The 18,905-nt window shown below is 46.6% G+C and overlaps 1 protein-coding gene across 1 annotated transcript in view; it reads left to right on the top strand.

Moving 5' to 3' along the window:
• Positions 1-18,905, top strand: part of LOC137842910 (gap junction beta-5 protein-like) — a 165,453-nt gene that overhangs the window by 55,983 nt on the left and 90,565 nt on the right. The window contains exons 6-8 of the mRNA XM_068657566.1: positions 8,837-10,388; positions 11,364-11,544; positions 15,398-15,515. The gene's annotated coding sequence lies outside the window, so the exon portion shown is untranslated. The remainder of the gene's footprint in view (positions 1-8,836; positions 10,389-11,363; positions 11,545-15,397; positions 15,516-18,905) is intronic.

The raw sequence follows: 18,905 nt of genomic DNA, 5'->3' as shown, positions 1-18,905 counted from the left end.
TTCTCCGCATCGGGGGCTTTTGGAGTAAGGTGAGGCAAAGGCTAGTTCTTGGTCCTCTACCGCAGATCAGTTACCACATGGCATGTTTTTTGTGTTCCATTTTCAAGCCTGGTTAAAGCTCTTCCAGTCCTGATTGTCGTTTTATGATATGTGTGCCTCTTCCTCCTAGCAACTAGGTATACTGCACACATGTTTTTAGTCGGTATAAACCAGGTCTCCTTATTTCCTTGCCTTCTTTCTTTTCAGTGAAAGATGCGTTCCTATATGAGGTCCTGTAGGAGGTGATTAAGAGCTACTGCACACGTGGGGGATTGATCACTTGCTGCTGTTGTCCTGCCCAGTTTAAAGTGATCCTTTTCCTGGCTCTCGTCAGGTGCCGCCTAATGTGTGTGTATCCCTGCTAGGAGGTTTGGCCTGATGCTCAGCTTAATATATTCTGTACACAATTTTGTCCCATTATTCCTAGTTAAACTCTCTTGGATCTCCCAGAACATGAGGAATGTGTGGCAGCTTCCCACAGCACAGCATAATTAGCTACTTCAGAAGCTACCTGCAAAGAGTGATGCCCTCATTATGCCGAGCAGAGGAGAATTTGGTGGGCTGAGATGTCTCCAGAAAGAAGATGCATTTCAGTTCTGAGAAAGAACTAGAGGCAGCCGTTGCCCTCCTGTGGTTAGCTTTATCACCGATTGCCTTGGGAGCTCGAAGGCGCATGGCAGTGCCCCTTGATGAAAGCAAACACCTTTGGGCATCCATTAGTTTATGGTGATTAAAATCAAGCCCTGTGGCTCGTAGGCTGCACTGTTACCAGGAAGCAACTGCAAATGTTTGGAAATGCTTTCTTTGCTGTTCCATGGAAGTCCAGTGTTTTCCTAGGAGCCCTTCACAACATGCGTGGGGCCCTGGTTTAATTGGTCTCTTGGTGCTGCAGCAGTGCAAGGAACCCATCACACCAGTCCTGGCTGGCTGGAGCCCTTTTTCCCACCCTCATTAAAAGAAACCTTTTTCATTTGTTCCTTCACCGATTTCCTGATTTAAAACCTGAGAGCCCAAAGAAACTGGCCTGGGACAGAGACCTAGTCCTCAGTTTTTTCCCACTTAATTCCTGGAATCCTGAGCTGGCCAGGAACTTTTTAATGCCTGCCAGTCCAATAACAATAACGCTTGATGTTTCCGTAGTATTGTTCATCTAGGATCTGAGTGCTTCGCAAACAAGAAATAATTAAGCTTACTATCAACCCTCTGGGGTAGGTATTATGATACTTACTTAACAGATGTGTAAACAGAGGCATAGAGTGCTCAAGTTTTTCATGTTCAAAGCACTTTGCAAATACTACCTAATTAATCCTCGCAGTGGCCTTGAGGTATTTATTAGTCCCCTTCAAGGGCAGAGCAAAGTCGCTGGCAGAGCCCTGCGAGCCACCACGCTGAGTGGGGCTGCTCCAGCGGCAGTAGGCCGCAAGGCGAGGCAGCTGGCCACCGGTGGTGGCCCTGGGCTCCTGGAGGGGTCTGTGGGGACAGACTTCACAGCTAGGCTGGACTTGTGTTGGGCTTGCTTAGTTCTGTTTTCTGATGGCTGTTAAAAGCGTTATCTGGCTCCTTGAGGTTCACACCGAGAGGGGCTCGTGGTGCTGCTGGGGGCCTGCCTTCCACTGCAGCTCCTGTAAGGGACATCTCCTGTAGAGGTGACACCTCCTCTGGAGACATTCCCGTGGGCCCTGGGGGATTTACTTTGTACAAGCCGATGGCAGATGCATCATTCTGCTTTGAAAGCGTTGCTTCACAAGCACCCTCTCTAATTTTTCTGTCAGAACATAAATCAGATCGCAGCTTTGCTGGTGGCCTGCTGGACTGTGGTGCTAGCCTGAGGGGCTGATAGGAATCGCTGAGACAGCTCGGGAGATTAATTAGCTTGATGCATTGCATCTACATAGGAGATGTAAACGTGAACCCTTCACAGATAGGTTCCTGACCATGGCACCTCCTGGATGTTTATGCTAGTCTAGTATCTTAATAAATGCTTCATATTGGGTGCTGGCCATAGACGGTGCTTTCTGTTCTGTCCTGTGATCTGGGGAGAACATCCCAGCCTCTTAGATCTAAATGGGATGATACTGATCTGTGGGACTCCGATTTTACTGCTGTTCTGATGTTATTTGTTGCAGCTGGGGATATTAGCATTACTAACCCTATGAGTATTATGGGGGAAAGAAGATCCCTGGCATTTGAAAAGTTCAGGGACAAATGGAGTATTTTTCTGCCCGTCAGTTCTTGTGAGCTTTGGAAATTATGCCACAGGCAGCTGTGAGCGCTGGTTCTGCCTATTCAGTATCCAGCAATTAGTCAGCGAGTTGCTACTTACTCATCTGGGATTCAGGGCTCCCGATTGTACAGCTTGTTATGATGGCTGTTTTGGGGCAGCTTGACTCATTTGCCTGCAACTCCAGTTGATAAGAAGTTTCATAACTCTGCGTGCATTTCAGCAGTGTGTTACCGTCTTTTGCAAACATTACGAGCTAGCTGGATGAAACCACACTTTGAGAACAAAATACATGTACAATGTGCAGGCTTACACGTGGGCTGTGGTCAGGGGATATAACAGCAAGGCTCCCTGCAGTGGCACATCAGCATCTTCCTGCTGAAGCTGCTGGAGCTGTGCAGATTTACCTTAGTGGATGGTCCAGTCCCGTGAGGTTTTTAAAGCACAGCTCCTGAAGAGCACTGAAATATTTTATTAGCCTTTAACAAGACAGAGTTACATCAAGTTTGTTCAGCATTAATTATATTTTCTGCAGTGCTCTGCCTACACCATCAATTATTAATTAATCTCACTATTTTTAGCTGTTACCTGTCCCTAATCACCTGGCTGCTATAGCTTTCTGGGTTTACGCCAGCATGTGTTGCCAAAATGCTCCAGACCAGTTGAAGATATTAGTACGATTATAATTATCTCTTTATTGCTTGTGTAATTCTGAATCCCCTATGTGCATTCCATCAGACAGATTTCTTGGAGGAGGAAAGGTAAATATTTTCCCCCAGAGGAGAAAAGGGAGGAAAGCGACCCCTCGATGTCACACTGGCACAAACCCTCCTGTGTGCTGAGCTGGATGCTATCAACCTGCTCGAAGGCAGCTGCCATGTAGCTGTGTTAATGTGGGGTTGTGCTGAATAAACCCGGCTGCGAGCAGGGTACATGAGTGTGCTGGTCCTGCTGCCTGACATCTCGACCCACAGCTGCAGCTCTGTGAGCTCCGGAGAGAAACTTTTGCCATCTTTGGCCTTTGACATTTGTCTGTTCTGCCTTTGGCTCTCTGATTAATCAATGGTGCAGAGACACGATGTTTTTTTTCAGGAAATTGCTGCTTGTGAGGACCCTCTTCTGCCTGCCACTTCTGAACGCTGTTGTTTTGTCCCTTATTGCTGACATGAGTGTGTCGGAGTGAGAGAATGAGGAGGACACAAGCAGCATGGTCTATCCATAAGGGATTGAAGTTTATCACATTTCCTCACTACTTTCTTTTTGCCTCTCTCATCACAATTATCACATTGAGATGTTGCCATAAGCCTTCTCTCAAAGCTGCCCAGGCAAAAAAAAAAAAAAAAGTTCCCTATTTGTGCATGTCAGATCTTCCCTCCCAACTGTGCTGCTTGCAGCTGTGGCTTCATTTGTGTGCTCAGGCATGTCCAGGACTGCAGGTTTCCAGGCACAAGATAAAACCCTGCCAGCCAGCTGACTTTTCGGCCAAGCCTGCCTTTCTTCTTCTTTCCAATGGCTGCACCCCTACTGCTTGGCTGCTTGTCCTTTGCGTAGAAGAACAAATGTCTACACAGCTGGTTGCAGTGGTCATCGCTAGGGAAGAGACAGCTACAGAAGAGGCTGGGGCTGAAGTTCTTCCCTTCTGCAGCTGAACGCAGCTGTGTGTGTCAGATGGCATTTGTGCCCCTGCCTTGCAGCAGTTGGTGTGCTTGGGATGGCAGAGCCAGCACCTCAGCCTGGTCTAGCTTTGTGAAGGTCAGGGTTTGGTCTGCAGGGTTTGATCTGATCAACTGATCGTTGTTTTGTGTCAGTGTGTGTGGAGGGCAATGGGAGGGTGTTTTTCAGGGTGTAGGTTTAAGAGGAGAATGCTTTCCATGGACAGAGAAAGTGGGAGGGGGTGTTGAGATAATTCAGAGCAGGGTTAATAGAAAAGCAGTCAAACATCCACAACTCCAGCCTGTGTTTTAATTCTAGAGTACTTATGTTCCTCAGAGCTCGGCAAATATTTGAGGAACTCTTTTCTTCTTGGATGCTCATCCTTCATTCTCCCTGCCAAGGTATTTCTATGAGCAGAGCTGTGTAGCAGTCCAAAAGCTATGACTACCTTGACGCAGGTCTTTGAGCATCCAGTCTGTACACATCCACCTTGGTAAATTAAACATTTCCAGTGGTTTTGGTGAGTAATCAAGCAGGAGAAAGGAGGAAGAGCAAAGTCATTAATCGAGCATAACGAGAAATACTTTGGAGCATATTACAAGGGGATGGTTGGACCAGATGATCTTAGAGGTCCTTTCTAACCTTAATGATTTTATGATTCTATGACTCTGGGTCTCATGAAACATCAGCGTAAGATTTCACCCAACCTCTTCCTGAGGCTTAAAAGTGTATTTTAAACGAAGTTAGACTAGTTAAACCAATGCCATAAGTTACATTCCTGCTGCTGGCTGTGGACATGCTCTTTGCAGTGCTGATGATGGCCATTTCAGCATTTTAAGTAAGGCGTAAAATGCTTCAATTTATCTTGCATATAGGTAAAGTGCTTGTATGGACAGTTATTCTGGCTCACCTCATGGGTGGTAACTAGTTAAACCGCAATAATTTATTTCTTAATGAACCCTAATAAATTAGAGTGCAAGCATGAGTTTGTCGTGCATTAACTATCTCGCTGGAAATGAGGCATGCTGAGGAGGTTTTGATGTGTCTGGATCATGCCAACTGTGGCTGCGCTGTGGGTGACTGCAGGCACGACAGCTACGGGTAAGCAAAGCATTTTATAAGTAACTCCTTCACAAATTAAAATCCAGCCAGAGCAAATAGAAGATGTCAAACAGGTAGAGGGAAAACCTGGGAGCATCCAGTCTCAGCATTTAGCTGCAGGGCTTGTGCTCCAGGAGGGTTTGCTGTGGGTCGCCCTGGCGGTTCAGCCTACCCCGTCCTCGCTGCTCACCATCAGGTGCTGGCAGGAGAGCTGGGGACAGAGAGGCAAAATAAACAACACGCATAAAAAATGCAAAATGTGGGGAGTGAGATCTCAGCTGGCACAAACTGTCATAGTGTTTTTGACATCAGTAGAATTATACCTTCCACTGGATAAAATCTGGCCTGCTATTTTTGCAGTGTTTTTGATTGCTAATTTAACTTTGGAGTTTAAGTGGTGCTGATGTGTTCATTTCATTATGGGAGCTGGATTCTAGGCTGTGAATAGAGCTCAGCAGAAACTTTCCTACAAAGTGATGCTGTTCTGTTTTCCCTCAGAATCTGCCAATTTGTCAAATTTGTTTGCAGAAACAGTTTGATTTTGATTCTGGAGGAATCAAGGCAGCCATTGAATGCAGCCTGCTTGGCACTTTTAGCCTACCTAGGTCTGCTGTAGAGCTGGAGCGCTTGCCCAGCAGCTCAACTTGCTAAAAGCCTGGAAGCGCAGGAGTTCTGGCTCCCTGCTCCCGTGTCCCATATGGTGCTCCTCGGGACGGGAGCGCCTGCTCCATTTCACACAGAAGCGAAAACATTTTCTCTGCGAAATGCAATAGTCATTCTCCATCCAGCTCTGATGTGAATGCCTTTGTGCTGTATATGGTTCTGACTTTTGATTATTGTACAGCTCCAGCACCGCAGTGCTCAGCACAGCTCAAATGTTTGTGTGCTACTGGAAGAGATGCGTTAGGTGGGAATGGTGAATTAAGTGGCCAGATCTGAGAAGCCTGTGAGAGTCCCAGGATGTTCAGTGCTGGTTTGAATTCTGCCAAGCTTACATATCCTTGTGCCACGTATCAAAATATTTCTAAATCCCCCCCCCCATTTTTTTTTTTTTTAACTTCTTGTGATCTTGTGATTGTGAAATGGCTGGAGCTGGGGACTTTCCAAAGAAGAGCCATTCCCTCCCAGCTTCAATGCTTGTCATATTTACAGTGGAACATTAAGATCCCTTAAGTCCTAGCAGCTGCACTGCTATCTTTGTGTTTTCTCTCTTGTCAGGAGTTAAAGTGGGAGGCCAAGAAGCACTCTAGTAATTGTGAAATGGTACAGGAGGCTTGAAGAATAAAGGAGAATAAGAACAGCATTTTCCCATGCTCCAAGGTTTAAATTGGCAAAGCCTGGTCACTCCCCACCTGCTTCCTCATACCAACCATTCCTCTCTCATTTCAGAGAGATCCGAGGGAAATGAGTTAAAAGCAACAAGAGAGAAATACCTTTTACGGAAGCGCTAGCAGGCAGTATGGATCTGTTATCCTCTAAAGACGTCCACACAAACTAATATAATTTGAACAGATACATTCTGTGCCTCTGATGCCTTCACTAGGCTTAACTGCTGAGTTTGATGGTAAATCCATGTGACAATGCATATGTTAAAAACTATTAAGAAGTTAGTAAAGATTTACTGCCAGCCAGCACATGAAATGAAGAAGGAAAAGCTCGGAAGTAATTGTACTGTGTGGCCTTGTGAAGTGACTGTGATTTGTAGAAACATTCGTGACTTGGGCTGGAAAATGGCAGAGCTGGACCTCGGGGCTTTCCTCTTCCTTGTGGCTAAAGTGGTTGTTTAATATTAAGTGAGCGTGAGAGTATTAAGAGGATGAGACAACCTTAACTCCTCAAGAACAGGATGGAAAGACTCCAAGATGCAGATTTTCAAGCATGCTTCTAAACAACATTTTCATTTTTTCCTCAAGCTTGCTTCTAGTCTGACCCTGACAGTTGTAAATCTTGGAGCTGATTCAGAAGAGACAAGAACATTGAGGATAATTGCCCTGTAATTCAGAGAGCCTTGGTGGGGATGGAGAGGTATCAACACATGTGAGAGAGGAACGACTCCCTTTATTACACTGAGCAGCAGAAGCTCTATTTGTTATTAAGCTGAGTGACAGCCCTGTTTGAATTTCCTCATACCTCTGCCAGAGCTTATATATCTGAAGAAAATATGTGATCCTGCAATTAACAATCATATTCTGTAAGTAATAAAGTGAGAAAATTCTCATGGTTCAGTTTGAGCACTGGGAGTTTTTAAAGTAAGTGCTCATTTTTCTCGAACCTTTTAGTTCTTAGAGTTTGGGGCAAAAATGTTCTTTTTTTCTTTTGCTAAAGCTTAACCTAGCTCACATCCACGGTTCGTAACAATCCCCACAACTTTTGACAGCAGTGGGGAACGTGGGATAAACCACCCTGTTGTCAATAAACTGATTCTCCCCTTGTTATATAACAATGCAAATGTAGTAATCTCCTCTCTGCTCCAGTTGTTACTCAGTCTCCAATTAATTCAGAAATGGGCCAGTAGTAAATATGCAACTGCTAGCACAGTTTAATGTGAAGTCTGGTTTATTGTCACATTGCTATTAACGTCTTCTGATTAGGCACTGACTTCTCCCTCAGCTGTTTAAATGTCACTGCTGGAATCAGAGGGGTGAAAGGAATCTAATCTGTTCTCCCCAACCCTCAACCTCTGTATCACAGGAACTTTGAAATGTGCATTTTTTCCTATTGTTCTCCAGTCTATTGTGGAAGTGCTGCAGTGACTAATTCTTGCATAAATCATTGCCATGACAACACCTGTAATATCTGCTGTCAAATAGTGCCGAGGCGCTGAGGTTCCCTTGGCGCAGCCAGAAGGCTGAGGAGGGATGACAGGGGAGGATGTAGCTTCACCAGCCTTTCCTCTCAAGGGCAGGGATGGAGTTTTGGAAGTCTTCCCCTGCCCTCCTTTCTCCCTCTCCCCTTGAAGCTGACCAAACCAGCTCTCATGGACAAACCAGGAGGGCTGCTCTGCGTGCTGGTGGACACCCTGTGCTGGCCTCAGAAGGCCTGGCTCTGCCACTGGCTTCTTGAACAGCTCTTGGTGTTTTCCTCCACCTCTGGAGGGAGCAGGCTGAGCTTTGTGGCACCGTGCATCAGCTCCGTGCCCAGCACAGGGAGGTCCTGGCCTCGCCTGGGCTCATTAGACCCTCTGTAATGTAGTTAAGTGTGACAGCCCCATGTGGTCAATTTACAGCAGCTGAGGATGGGGCTCTTCTCTTTTTTTGCTGGACAGCATTAATGATAAAGTATCGATTCTCATCCACTCGGAAGCAGACAAAGTTGGGCATTGTGTTTAATTAAGGACCTTACAACTGGGGCTTGTAAAGTGATCAATATTTATTAGGATGGGGTAATCTTGTTTTGACTTTTAAACCTGGTGGATTTGATACACATCATCAGCAGGGCCATAAATGCGTGGCAGTGAGATGTACTTTTCGCAGGGTAGCATCTTTTATGATAACCTGAAGCCTAGCTCTAGTTTAATGGCAAAATATATCAACCCATTTTTCTCCTGTTCCTGCTAGCTCTTCTTTATTCATTCTAGAAAGGAGCCCTGTGAAGGAGAAATTTAGCAGAGAGGTTACTGATCGCTATCTGCAGGCTTGTTGCAAAGGAAAATTTACTGTCGTGGGGTAACACAGGAACAACTCGCATTTAATGAATTTTGTCAGAAGTACTTTATAGGTAGGGTTGGATGACAAATGAGGAGTGGCCTTTAATGCCAATGTAGAATCCATCTGTCTAGGTCCGTCCACCATTTTTCTTCCACCTTATTCATCCCTATTGTAGGTAAAGTCTCCTGCGGTATGTGAAGGTCTCAGTTACACCTCAGATTAAAGGCAAGGGAAGAAGGAATGGGTACCATGTACAGAATAACTGGTCCCCGTAGTGACTGCACATTAGGTTTTCTTTGGAAGCTTCCTCCTGTAGAGAGACCTTCTTTTTATCCACAGTCCCGGCACCTGACCTGATTTTGTACTCAGCAGTATCTCCCATGGTCACTGACATCTGAGCACGTGAAAGTGTTGCTATTCTAGTTCCTCTAACTGGGTAGAAAGAGCAGTGTGTGGAGTAGTGGAGCTTCAGAATTGGAACTGGAGTTAATGGAAATCGGCAGAGAGCTCATGGGTCACTTCGGATCCTTCCTTGTCTAACCCATTCTTAAAAACCTGTTGTGGAAAATTCAGGACCTCCTTATGCGGAGGTGAAGAAAACAAAAGCTAACTAAAATACGGGTGCACTTGAAGAAAAAAGGATTCGTATTGCCCAAGTGAGAAGCGTGGAGACTTTGTTACCTGCATGGTTCTGAACGCCCAGGTTGTGCCTCGGTGATTTGTTTCGGTGCCAAAATATCCAAAGAGCTGCAGCTTTACCCCCGGTCTCACTGCAAGTCTCCCAGCTGGAACTCGTGGTACTGCACACCCTCACCTGGGGCGGCACTCAGGAGATGTGCTGAAATGTAAATTGATCTTTCTCTTCAGATTCAATGTCTGTATTCTGGATTTCTGTTTCGATTCATCCGCTAAGAAGGACTGAGGGGAAAGGATGGGTTTTTGTATGAAGCATCGGCTAAGCCACTGTCAGTAATCCTCAGGGAAGGAGAACAAGCGCAAACCTTACACGCTCAGCTGAAACCAGCCCTCCGATGCCTAACAAGCAATGACTAAAAACGTTTCCTTCCTCCTCTCTAAAGCTCCAAGAGAATTAATCCCAGATGAAAACCTTTGTTTTGCCTAGCAAGAGCCGGCAGGCTGAACTCTCGCTTGGAACATGTGTTTGTGCAGCGTCACAGCAGACCTGGGCAATTGGTGTAACAAAGAGTTTACTCGCAGAGAGATGCTGGTTCTGAGCGGGAGGAGGCAGAGCTGTTTGTGAATTTGGGTCAGATTCAGCAAACCATTTCTGCCAAAAAAAAAAAAGAAAAAAGAAAAAAAAAAAAAACCACCAAAACAAATCCTCTGCCTTTATTGCTTTTCCAGATAATCAAAATATTTCATTTTATACTTCCCAAGCAGCAGCAAAGTAAAATATAATTCAGAATTAACATTTTCTTTTCACTTTGGAGTATCCCCCACTGAAAACCACAGACGAGCAGTGCCATTTGCCCGTGCAAAACATCTCATTTAACAAAACCCCTTGTTTTTCACGGGAAAATACCTGCGTGCTTGTGGCGCAGGTGGGCACCCGTTCGCGTTCCTCCCCCCTCAGAGTGGGCTGCCTGGTGCGAGGCTGGCTTACATCTATCATCTGCTTGTTAATAGGGAAAAAAAAAAAAAAAGAAAAAGCCAGCAGATGGTGCTCGAGAACATACGCCTGGCGGAGCAGGCCCAGCAAAACTCAGGTGTGTGCACCTCGGGGGGCTGTGGGCTGGAGCTGGAGCAAGGATGTGGGGAGTGGGCACAGGAGGTGATGGGGCAGCTGCAGGCGTGCTCACCTGGAGCTGGCTGACCTGGTGCTGCCTGCTCTGCCTTCCCCTGCGGCTCCTCTCGTCCCAGCTCCGCTTTCAGCTCCTCCAGCACAACGCCGTCAGCCCCTGCTGGGTGCTCGCCGCTTCGGGGGGATAGTGGAGACGCGTGAGGTTGAACCGAGGTGATGCCAGGCTGGTTTAACACTTCTGGTTAGATTTGCAGCAAAGACTGCTGATTTTTGTGGGTTGTGGATAACTGAGATGTGCGGTGGAGGAGGGAGATGGCTGTACGCCCTTGTTTTCATCTGCTGGGACTGAGAAGGTTGCTTTCGTAGCAAAAGAAGAGGTGCCCATAGGCTTTCCTCAGTTCCTAATCCGGGGGTTAAGGGTGAAAACTTCTCTTAACTGCTCTGCAGGTGATGGGGATGTGCACTGGCCGTGCCCCGTGCTGCTGCTGTTTCACAAGAGTCGCTCCAGACTCACAGCAGCGGATCGGGGAGCAGCCTCCCCTTGTCCCCATGCCACGGCTCAGTAAAGGCAGCCTGGCACCTGGTGACATTTTCCCTGCCTTGACAGCTCATCTCTCTACGAGCTCCGTTGCCAGACTGACAAGTCTCTTTCTTTCTTTCATTTCCAGCACACGAAGGGAGACGTAAGCCTCCTTCATCCGCTCCCTTAATGTGTGAATTAAGCACAGTGGGAAAGGAAAGCCGTACAAACATCTGTCCTGTTCCTCTGCCTTTGCCGCGGAGATGCTCAGGCTGTGAGACAGCATATTGATGCTGTAGCATTTTGAGTGTGTGGGACACATGGGGCTGAAATCACTGTGCCTGCAAATAAAGCCTCTCATGTCATGTTGCAGGATGAAGCAACTACTCACGCGCTTTCTTTTCTTCCCATGTTCACCAGCTTTCCAGGCTGTCAACACTCACAGTTTCTGAAGGCTCCGTTTGAGAGGGTGAAGAAAATAAACCCCTGCTGGTACAGCAGGCTGCCCAGCGCCCTCGCTGCTGCTGCTGGGAGGTGGCAGTGCCACCGGGGGACGCCTGGCGTGTGCCATCAGTTCACACTGCCACCAGGGAGGTACAGGGTGAGTGTGTGTCTGTGCCTCTGAGCCTCTCGTTCAGCCTGTGCAGGTATAAATGCACGTGCAGGGGCTCTGAGTTTGAGTATAAAGCCATGCTCAGAGGCTGTGCGAGGGCTTTTTGAGGTTGTGAATGTCTGTGAGCAGAGGAAATTGGGGTGGTAGGAAAGGAGACTGCCTACATGTACCTTATAGGCAACACTGCAGAAGAAAAGGGAGCTCATCCCTTTGGAGACATTTTTGCAGCAGAAGATGACTTGAGAGAGGGCTCTCAGAAAGCTATTTCTGGTATTTTGTGCTTTGATTTGCTGCTTTTGTAGAGATCAAGTCATTTAGGTGTGATAGTCTACCAGGCGGCAACAGCTTTGCTGAGTCCTTCCGGCCATTTTGGTTCACATCTCGCTAAACTCTGTTCTCTGAGGGGAAAAATTAACTTGTCTAGACCAAGGTACAGTGTAGTGGCTAGTCCATCACCCAGGAGGGTTTGTACTTTCCATAGGCAGTGCTCAGAGATGGACGTAGCGTGCGTGTGGATGTGGGGAGGCTGTTAAAATTCATCCAGTGGGTTTCGTGCAGTCAGTGCCTTTAGCAATGAGCCAAAGAGGCACAGATTTGGAAATGCCTGCTCCTACCAATTTCATCTCCTCTAGACAGTGTGATTACCACAGCGCATTTCCCACGAGTGCACTGAAATACACTTAAAGTTGCCTTTTTACACACCGGATGGCTGATCTCTAGCTGTTGTAGCCTGAGCCCATTCTGGAAGCTGCTTGCACCTCTGCCCACCTCGTGTGCTCTCTCCTTCTCCTGTTTATTTATGGGATTTGTCCCCGTCCATCTCACGTGAAGCAAAGAGTGTGGTGTGGTCTCCTTCCTCTTACTAGAGCACAGTTTGCTCCCAGTGCTACAGCCTCTGAGGAGAGATAAAATTACCAAATAATTTTAAGGGGGCTGAGATGGGTGAGGAGAGAAGAAACGTCTCATTTACAGAGAGACGCGTGTCAGTGTGCTTCGCTTGGGGATTTTTCACATAAGAGAAAAAGATCAAAAATGAATTTTTATCAGGATGTATCAACTGTAGAGAAAAACACTTTCTCCACTGAAAGACATCAGTGCAATGGAGAGCCAACATTTCTCAGCTCAGGAGAGGGCGAGGCTGAACCCAGCTGGGATGTGTGGGCTGCTCCGTGCAAGCTCTGCTCCGAAGGAGAGCAGGTTGTTGACGAGGGTAAGAGCACAAAGTGGCTTCCCATTCTGTGCATTCTCCTCTCCCACTCCCCAAACAACAGTTTGCTGTGGCCATTTCACCAGATTTTGGAACCCATCACGTCGTTAAACCTCGTTGCCCCAGGTAGAGCAGAGCAGTGCCCACCACATGGAGAGGGGCTCAGCCATGTAGCTCGCAGCCCTGCTGTCTCTGCTGGTATGCTCTGCTGCAGCAAAGCCTCTCGTCATTACTTTTATAGGAGGCTTTCAGTGGCCTCATTTGCTATTCATATACATCTGTTCCAGCAGTCTGTCATTAATCTCCTGGTAGGTTTAAGGTTTCCCTCTTATATTTGCTGCCTGGCTAGTCATCAGAGACAAGTAAATGAATACTGATACAAAACAAATAGTGGGTTCTAGGGTTACCTGATAATTGTTTTCTTGCTAAAATACACATGATGCATTTTTCTCTCAGTTAAAGGAAATAACAGGCTGGCCGTGGGGGCAGGTCCCCCAGCTGCATCAGAGCGCAAAGCCTGGAGGCGAGCACATCCTGACCGGTTTGATGGTAAAGGCAGGAAAACTTGCTCCCTGTTTTAAACCTGGGGGGTTGCTGGCCCCCTGCCCGACCTCCTGGCAGTGACAGCTGAGTCGGAAGCAGAGCTAATGGAGGGTTGAAGCAAGTTACCTGGCACCAGCAGCAGGCAGGGCTCTGCCAGGCTGAGCCGCCGCAGGACTCGCCTTGCCAGCAAGGAAAACTGCTGCTCCGTTAACGAGTGCTTGTCCCGAGTGTCTTCAGTGCCAGCTTAGCAAAGTTACAGTCCTCCACAGTCCTCTTACACGTCAGGAAGGCTGCAGTGGGCGATGCTTCTAGAAAACAGACCTGCTCTGGGTTGCCCTGTTAGCCCCAGCTCTTCCAGTTATTGTTTCATCCAGAAGCACGCTACTCATCTTCTAGAAATGCGGTGGCTATTAGCCAGGGCTGCAAGCAAAGCTGTAAATGTTCTGCTGGGACTGCAGCATATGGTTAGAAAGGGGCATTTTTAAGGCTCTTCCTGAACTAAGTTGGAAATTAAAAAGATATTTTTGTCATAGAGCCAGACCCTGAGTAAGCGTAATTTGGCTCTGATGACTTCAGAGGACTTGTGCCAGTTTATACAGCTGAAGATCCATCTATGATATTAGAAAAAAAAACAAACCTCATTTATTCTGTGTCCTTGTTATCATCACAAATCCAACTATTAACAAAACAAAAACAAAACAGACCAGTCCTGCAATTACGAACCCGGCATCCATCAAGACATTTAAAATGAACAAAAGCGATCCTTTTTGCCTCCCCCAGCCCTGAGGGTTCTGTTTCCATATTTCCTTTGTAAATGCAGGGGTGAGAGAGCCTTTCTCCTGCAGGAGTCCAAAAGGAGGTGGAGAGGAAAGGCTCTCTGAAAAAGCATCACATCACGAGATTCATAGCACTGTTTTAATAGGGAAAGCAGAATCAGAACTTTTCTAGAAGCGTCTTGGTTCTCCCCAGCCTGCCACATCCTAATCACAGACTTGCATTCCTGTAGTTTCGTTGTCGTGGAGTCGCTTACAGCGCACGGTGTTGTGTTCACAAGGTCATTCACGAGAATTTCTGACTTGCAGTGTTAAGAGAAGCCCTGGCTACGCATCATGTGGAGCTGCTTATTGGAAATGACAGTCCGCTCGCTGTTGTGACCGGGCACGCAGGAGCCATGCGAGGGTTGGCCAGGGTGCTTGGTGAGGATGTGATGTTATGCTGTGAAACTGTGTGCGTATCTCAACGGGATGTGGAGCTTTTGGTGCTGGTATTTCCACCGGAACGCTCCGATGAGAAGCACACCGGGCTTTGACTCATTTGTTCAGAGTCACACGTGGGGCTTTTTGAGCTGGAGAGATGCTCTAAAGTGGAGATCGTGCATGAAAAGCACAGGCGTGCTTTGATGAAGAAAGCAGATAAAGGTTTGGGGTTCTGACTCCCTAAACTTTCAGAAGGATTTGTCTGGAGGGATTGTATTTTCAGAGGCTGCTTCTTGCTCTAAGGTTTTTGTTCCCGCAGTACCTTCCATCACTGGTAATTACCCCTGGGCTCCAACCCTGGGCCAGCTGTGAGGCAGAAGGAATTCATTCTCCCCACTTTCACTGGGGGTTTCTGGCTTGGAATTAATTGTTATTTGCTAAGTGCTTTTAATATTTTCAGGTGAAACCTGCCAAAATATTCTTCTCTATTTTTTACCTAATTCAACCCAAGAGTGAGTGAGTCAAAGGCTTGTTACACTTTAAGTGGGGATACAGGACTCAGCTGAGCAGGTATTTAGCCAAACACTGAAAGAAAAAAACATACACCCACACAGAAAGCTTGCTTTTGCCCCCTGTCTGCTCAGTTACAGTTAATTTACAGCTTACCCCTAAATGGTGAATTTTAATACCATTTTCTTTCAAAAGTGTTACATTTAAATTCACTGTCCCCAGTGTAAAAGTGTCTGCAGGCATAGAAATCATTATTACTGGGCTGACTGCTAAAGACTGATACATTTAAAGAGAAAATATATATTCTCTCCAAAGTAGAAACTCAGATTGTAAATTCAATTTGTCAATAAATATGGAAATGGTTTCCATTTTCCTTTCCTCTTAGCCTGCGCTGCTGAGACCGGTTGTTCTGGGAGCATGTCACTGGTACGGCAAGAGAAATGACTGGCTGCTGTGTCTGATGGGCTCCTGGTGTCAAGAAAGATCTATTGTCACAGCCTCAGGTCAGTGAGTTAATTGTACATTCATCAATGATAGCAACAATACACATTCTTTGGGATGAGAGTCTGGAAGAAGGCAATTAGATTTAAGGAATTCAAAAAGACATTATGGACAACTTACCTCCCTAGAAATGTGCAATGGAGTGAGCAACACAGAAACGTATCAGGCTTTGGTGCACACAAGTGCTTATACCAAAGGTGAACCTCAGATGAAATTCCTTACTCTGTTGTCCAGGAAGAAAGTGTTTGTTTTAGCCCAAATGCACTCTGCTCACTGCTCCTGTGCTTCTGCCCCAAGGTAAAGTGAGTATATGCGAATGGTGTTACCCTCTGTGTTGCAAAGCTGTGATCTGAACTGGATGTAACACAGAAAGGGCACAAAAAGTGTTCCTCTAACCCCTGGAGAGACGGCTCCTGGCTTAGTCTGAACCAGCACAGTGACACTGGTCTCCTTGGATCTATTTTGCCTTCTTTCCTCTTGTGGTTTGGAACGTAAATGTCTCTTGGATTAAAGGTTTGGTTGTCAATGTTAGCAAACCATTCTGTCCAGACACTGCCTGCTGGTGTTGGAGGTTGGATTTAGAAGGGAAAGCAACTGAGAAATACAGGAGGAAGGTACACTCCTAAGATATAAAGCTTATGAGTAATAAGATATGTCTTAGACCCTCAGGTCCTCCCAGGGGGAGCAAACAAACTCAAAACTATCAAAAATGTAATGAAAGCGCATCACTTTGATAAATGGAAAAAAATCTCCCCAGCATCAGAATAGAAATACCATTTCATTTTATTGCCCCGTGATCATTAGCCTGGAGAGCAGAGATCTGAGCTCGGGATGCCATTTGCCCTCTCTGGGAACTCACTGCAATCCCATCAATCCTGACAGAGGTGGTTTAATTTTTCGCTTGTAGTGGAGTTGAGGTGATTTTTATTTCTTGGTTCATTAAAACACCCCTGTTTCTACCTGGCATAGCTGTCCTCCCGTTTAATACAAGCCTGTGTTTATTAAGGTAAGTGGTGGGTCTGTTCCATCGTGTTTGCACAGTCTTTTTGTAAATGGCAGGGCTTTGGAGGCTCTCCCCTCTCCAGCCACCTCACACCTCCCCTGGGGGCTCTGGCTTGGCTGCCTTGCATGTGATGGTGAGGCCAGAACCTGCGGCAGGGAGGGTGCTGGTGGTGGCTGCGTGACATGAGCATGGTGCTGCAGGGGCACAGGGGATGGTGAGGACTTGTTTCTGCTGAGTTTCCCATCTGTCGGGGCCAGCTGGCAGCTGACATGGTGACAGACACTCTTCTTTTGTGGTTGCCACGCTCTTTGCAGTGTGTGAGAGGTCGAGGAGCGGTGCTGAGACACTTGAGCATCGTTACCGGCTTTGGCTTTGTGGCTCTCAGGTTCATTCCTCTCCAGACAGCTCTGTTTCCCACAGCTGTTCATCACTTTTGCAGTCCACATCAAACCACTTCTACAGCTGACCCCAGTTGCTTGCTTTTGAATCCTTTCCCCACCCCAAAAACCTCCCGTGCTCTGAGATGTGTTGCTCGGTGTGCTGGTGCCTCCTGCCAGCAGCCCCTGTTATGCCTCGCAGACCCAGCTCTTTCTTCCCTCCTGCTTTTCTGCAATTTGTTATTTTCTCTTGAGTCGAGGAACAAAGTCTTACTTAGGGCCAGAGCCAAACCCACTTCAAGTCTCTGAAAGTCACCTCCTGATGTCAGAGGCCGAGTCAAATCACCTGTGATGTCTCAGGTTAGTGGTGAATCTCTCTAGCCCCTGCAGTGCATAGTTTGGTGAATACTATGAAAGACCTCCAGGGAGACAGAGAGCAGGTTCCTTGGGCAAACAGAATCCATTTCTTTTCCCCACCGTGCTGCTGCTACCAGCCACGATCCCAGGTGTAATCTGGGTTCCCTCTGCCTGCTTGAAAAGTTTTGTGTTTGTTTTTTTTTGTTTTTTTTTTTTCCTCTGCTTTCAAATGCACAGTTAGTTGTAAAATGCTGCGTGCTACAAGTCCAGACTTTGGCAGAGAGTTAGACACCAAGATTTAAACCCAAGCCGTTGAGTTATAGACGGCTCTGCTTTATCAGAGAAGTGTCAGGCTTCCCCTCGCTGTGACTGCTATCAGTAATTAGCACACCCTACAGAGCCTGCTGCTGAACAGTCCACATGCTAAATGCTGCTTTGTCATCAAAGTACAGTAGCTTGTAACTAATTACATCCCAGCTTTATCTGGACCAGTTCTTCCTTTTAAATACACTTAATAACTCTGCCTTTGAAGGTTCTAGGCATAAAAATAACCACTTCAAATAATCTCCTAAAGACACATGCCACATTAGGTATAGAGTTGAAGTAGGCATCTTGGATTATCTGGGCAAAACAAGAGCTCAGGGCCCCTGCTGGGACACGGATGGAGAGCTGTAGTTGTGGTGTGTTGCTTGTGTGTTGGAAAGGAAGGCTGGAAAGCCAAAGTTCATGTTTTACAAGAGCCCTGTGCGTACGCTGTCATTAAAGATGTGAGGAAGGAAAAGTGGACCGTGCCAAAAAAGAGCTGTGATTTGACTCAGCAGTGACTGACCTAAATGAAAAGACTAACAATGCAGGGGCAAAAATTCAGTGTTAGTCCTGAGTCCTCCCTGACCTGAAGACCATCCATTTCTCTTCCTCAGTCGTCTTTAAACATTTCAACAGGGATCACTCGCACTAGATTCATGACTCTGTCCTCTGTCATCATCTTCCTGACCCTGTCAAAAGAAAGACCAAAGAAAACATTTCATTTTCCTCATCTTGAAAGTTCCTGTGGGATGGGAAACACCTTTGCACAGAAGGAAGGGCTGCTGAGCGTGATGTGGAAACTGGGTTGGAAGTCAGTGACGAGACCAAGATTCATGGACCTGGTGCCTGTAAAAGCAAGTCTTTGCTGGCTCATTTAGAGACCACTTGTCAGTCATTGAAGCCAATGCTGTGAAATCTGGATACCATAATTAGGCACTAAAATATCCAGTAGAGCGGGATTGATTTTCATTATAGCTGAATATTTTTGGTGCATGTTTTTTATTATTATTACTTTCTTTCCCGTTGCACGGTGAGACCATAAACACCAGCGATGCTTGGGATAGATGGGAATATGCCAGTCTCTAGCAGCAGTTTGCATCTCTGTGAGTTGGGAAAAGAAAGGAAATTCAGAAGCAATCCTGGTGAGTACCTTGAGAGAAGGGAGGAACAGGAGCCTGCGGCTCCTCATCCAAAAGCAAGACAAACAAAAGAAGTAACTAGAGCAGTGAAAATGTCGTGGCTGCAAAGCGCCAAGGAGGAAATCAACTTTAAGAGACAGCAGAAGGGGAATAGATTACGGTACTTTTAAATTAAAGGTGTTAGGGGGATTCCTGGAGGGAAGAGGCTGG

This window comes from Anas acuta, chromosome 21 (genome assembly GCF_963932015.1).
Source record: "Anas acuta chromosome 21, bAnaAcu1.1, whole genome shotgun sequence".
Taxonomy (NCBI): Eukaryota; Metazoa; Chordata; class Aves; order Anseriformes; family Anatidae; genus Anas; species Anas acuta.
Note: the sequence above shows the minus strand (reverse complement) of the source record. Positions and strands in the feature narration are given on the sequence as shown.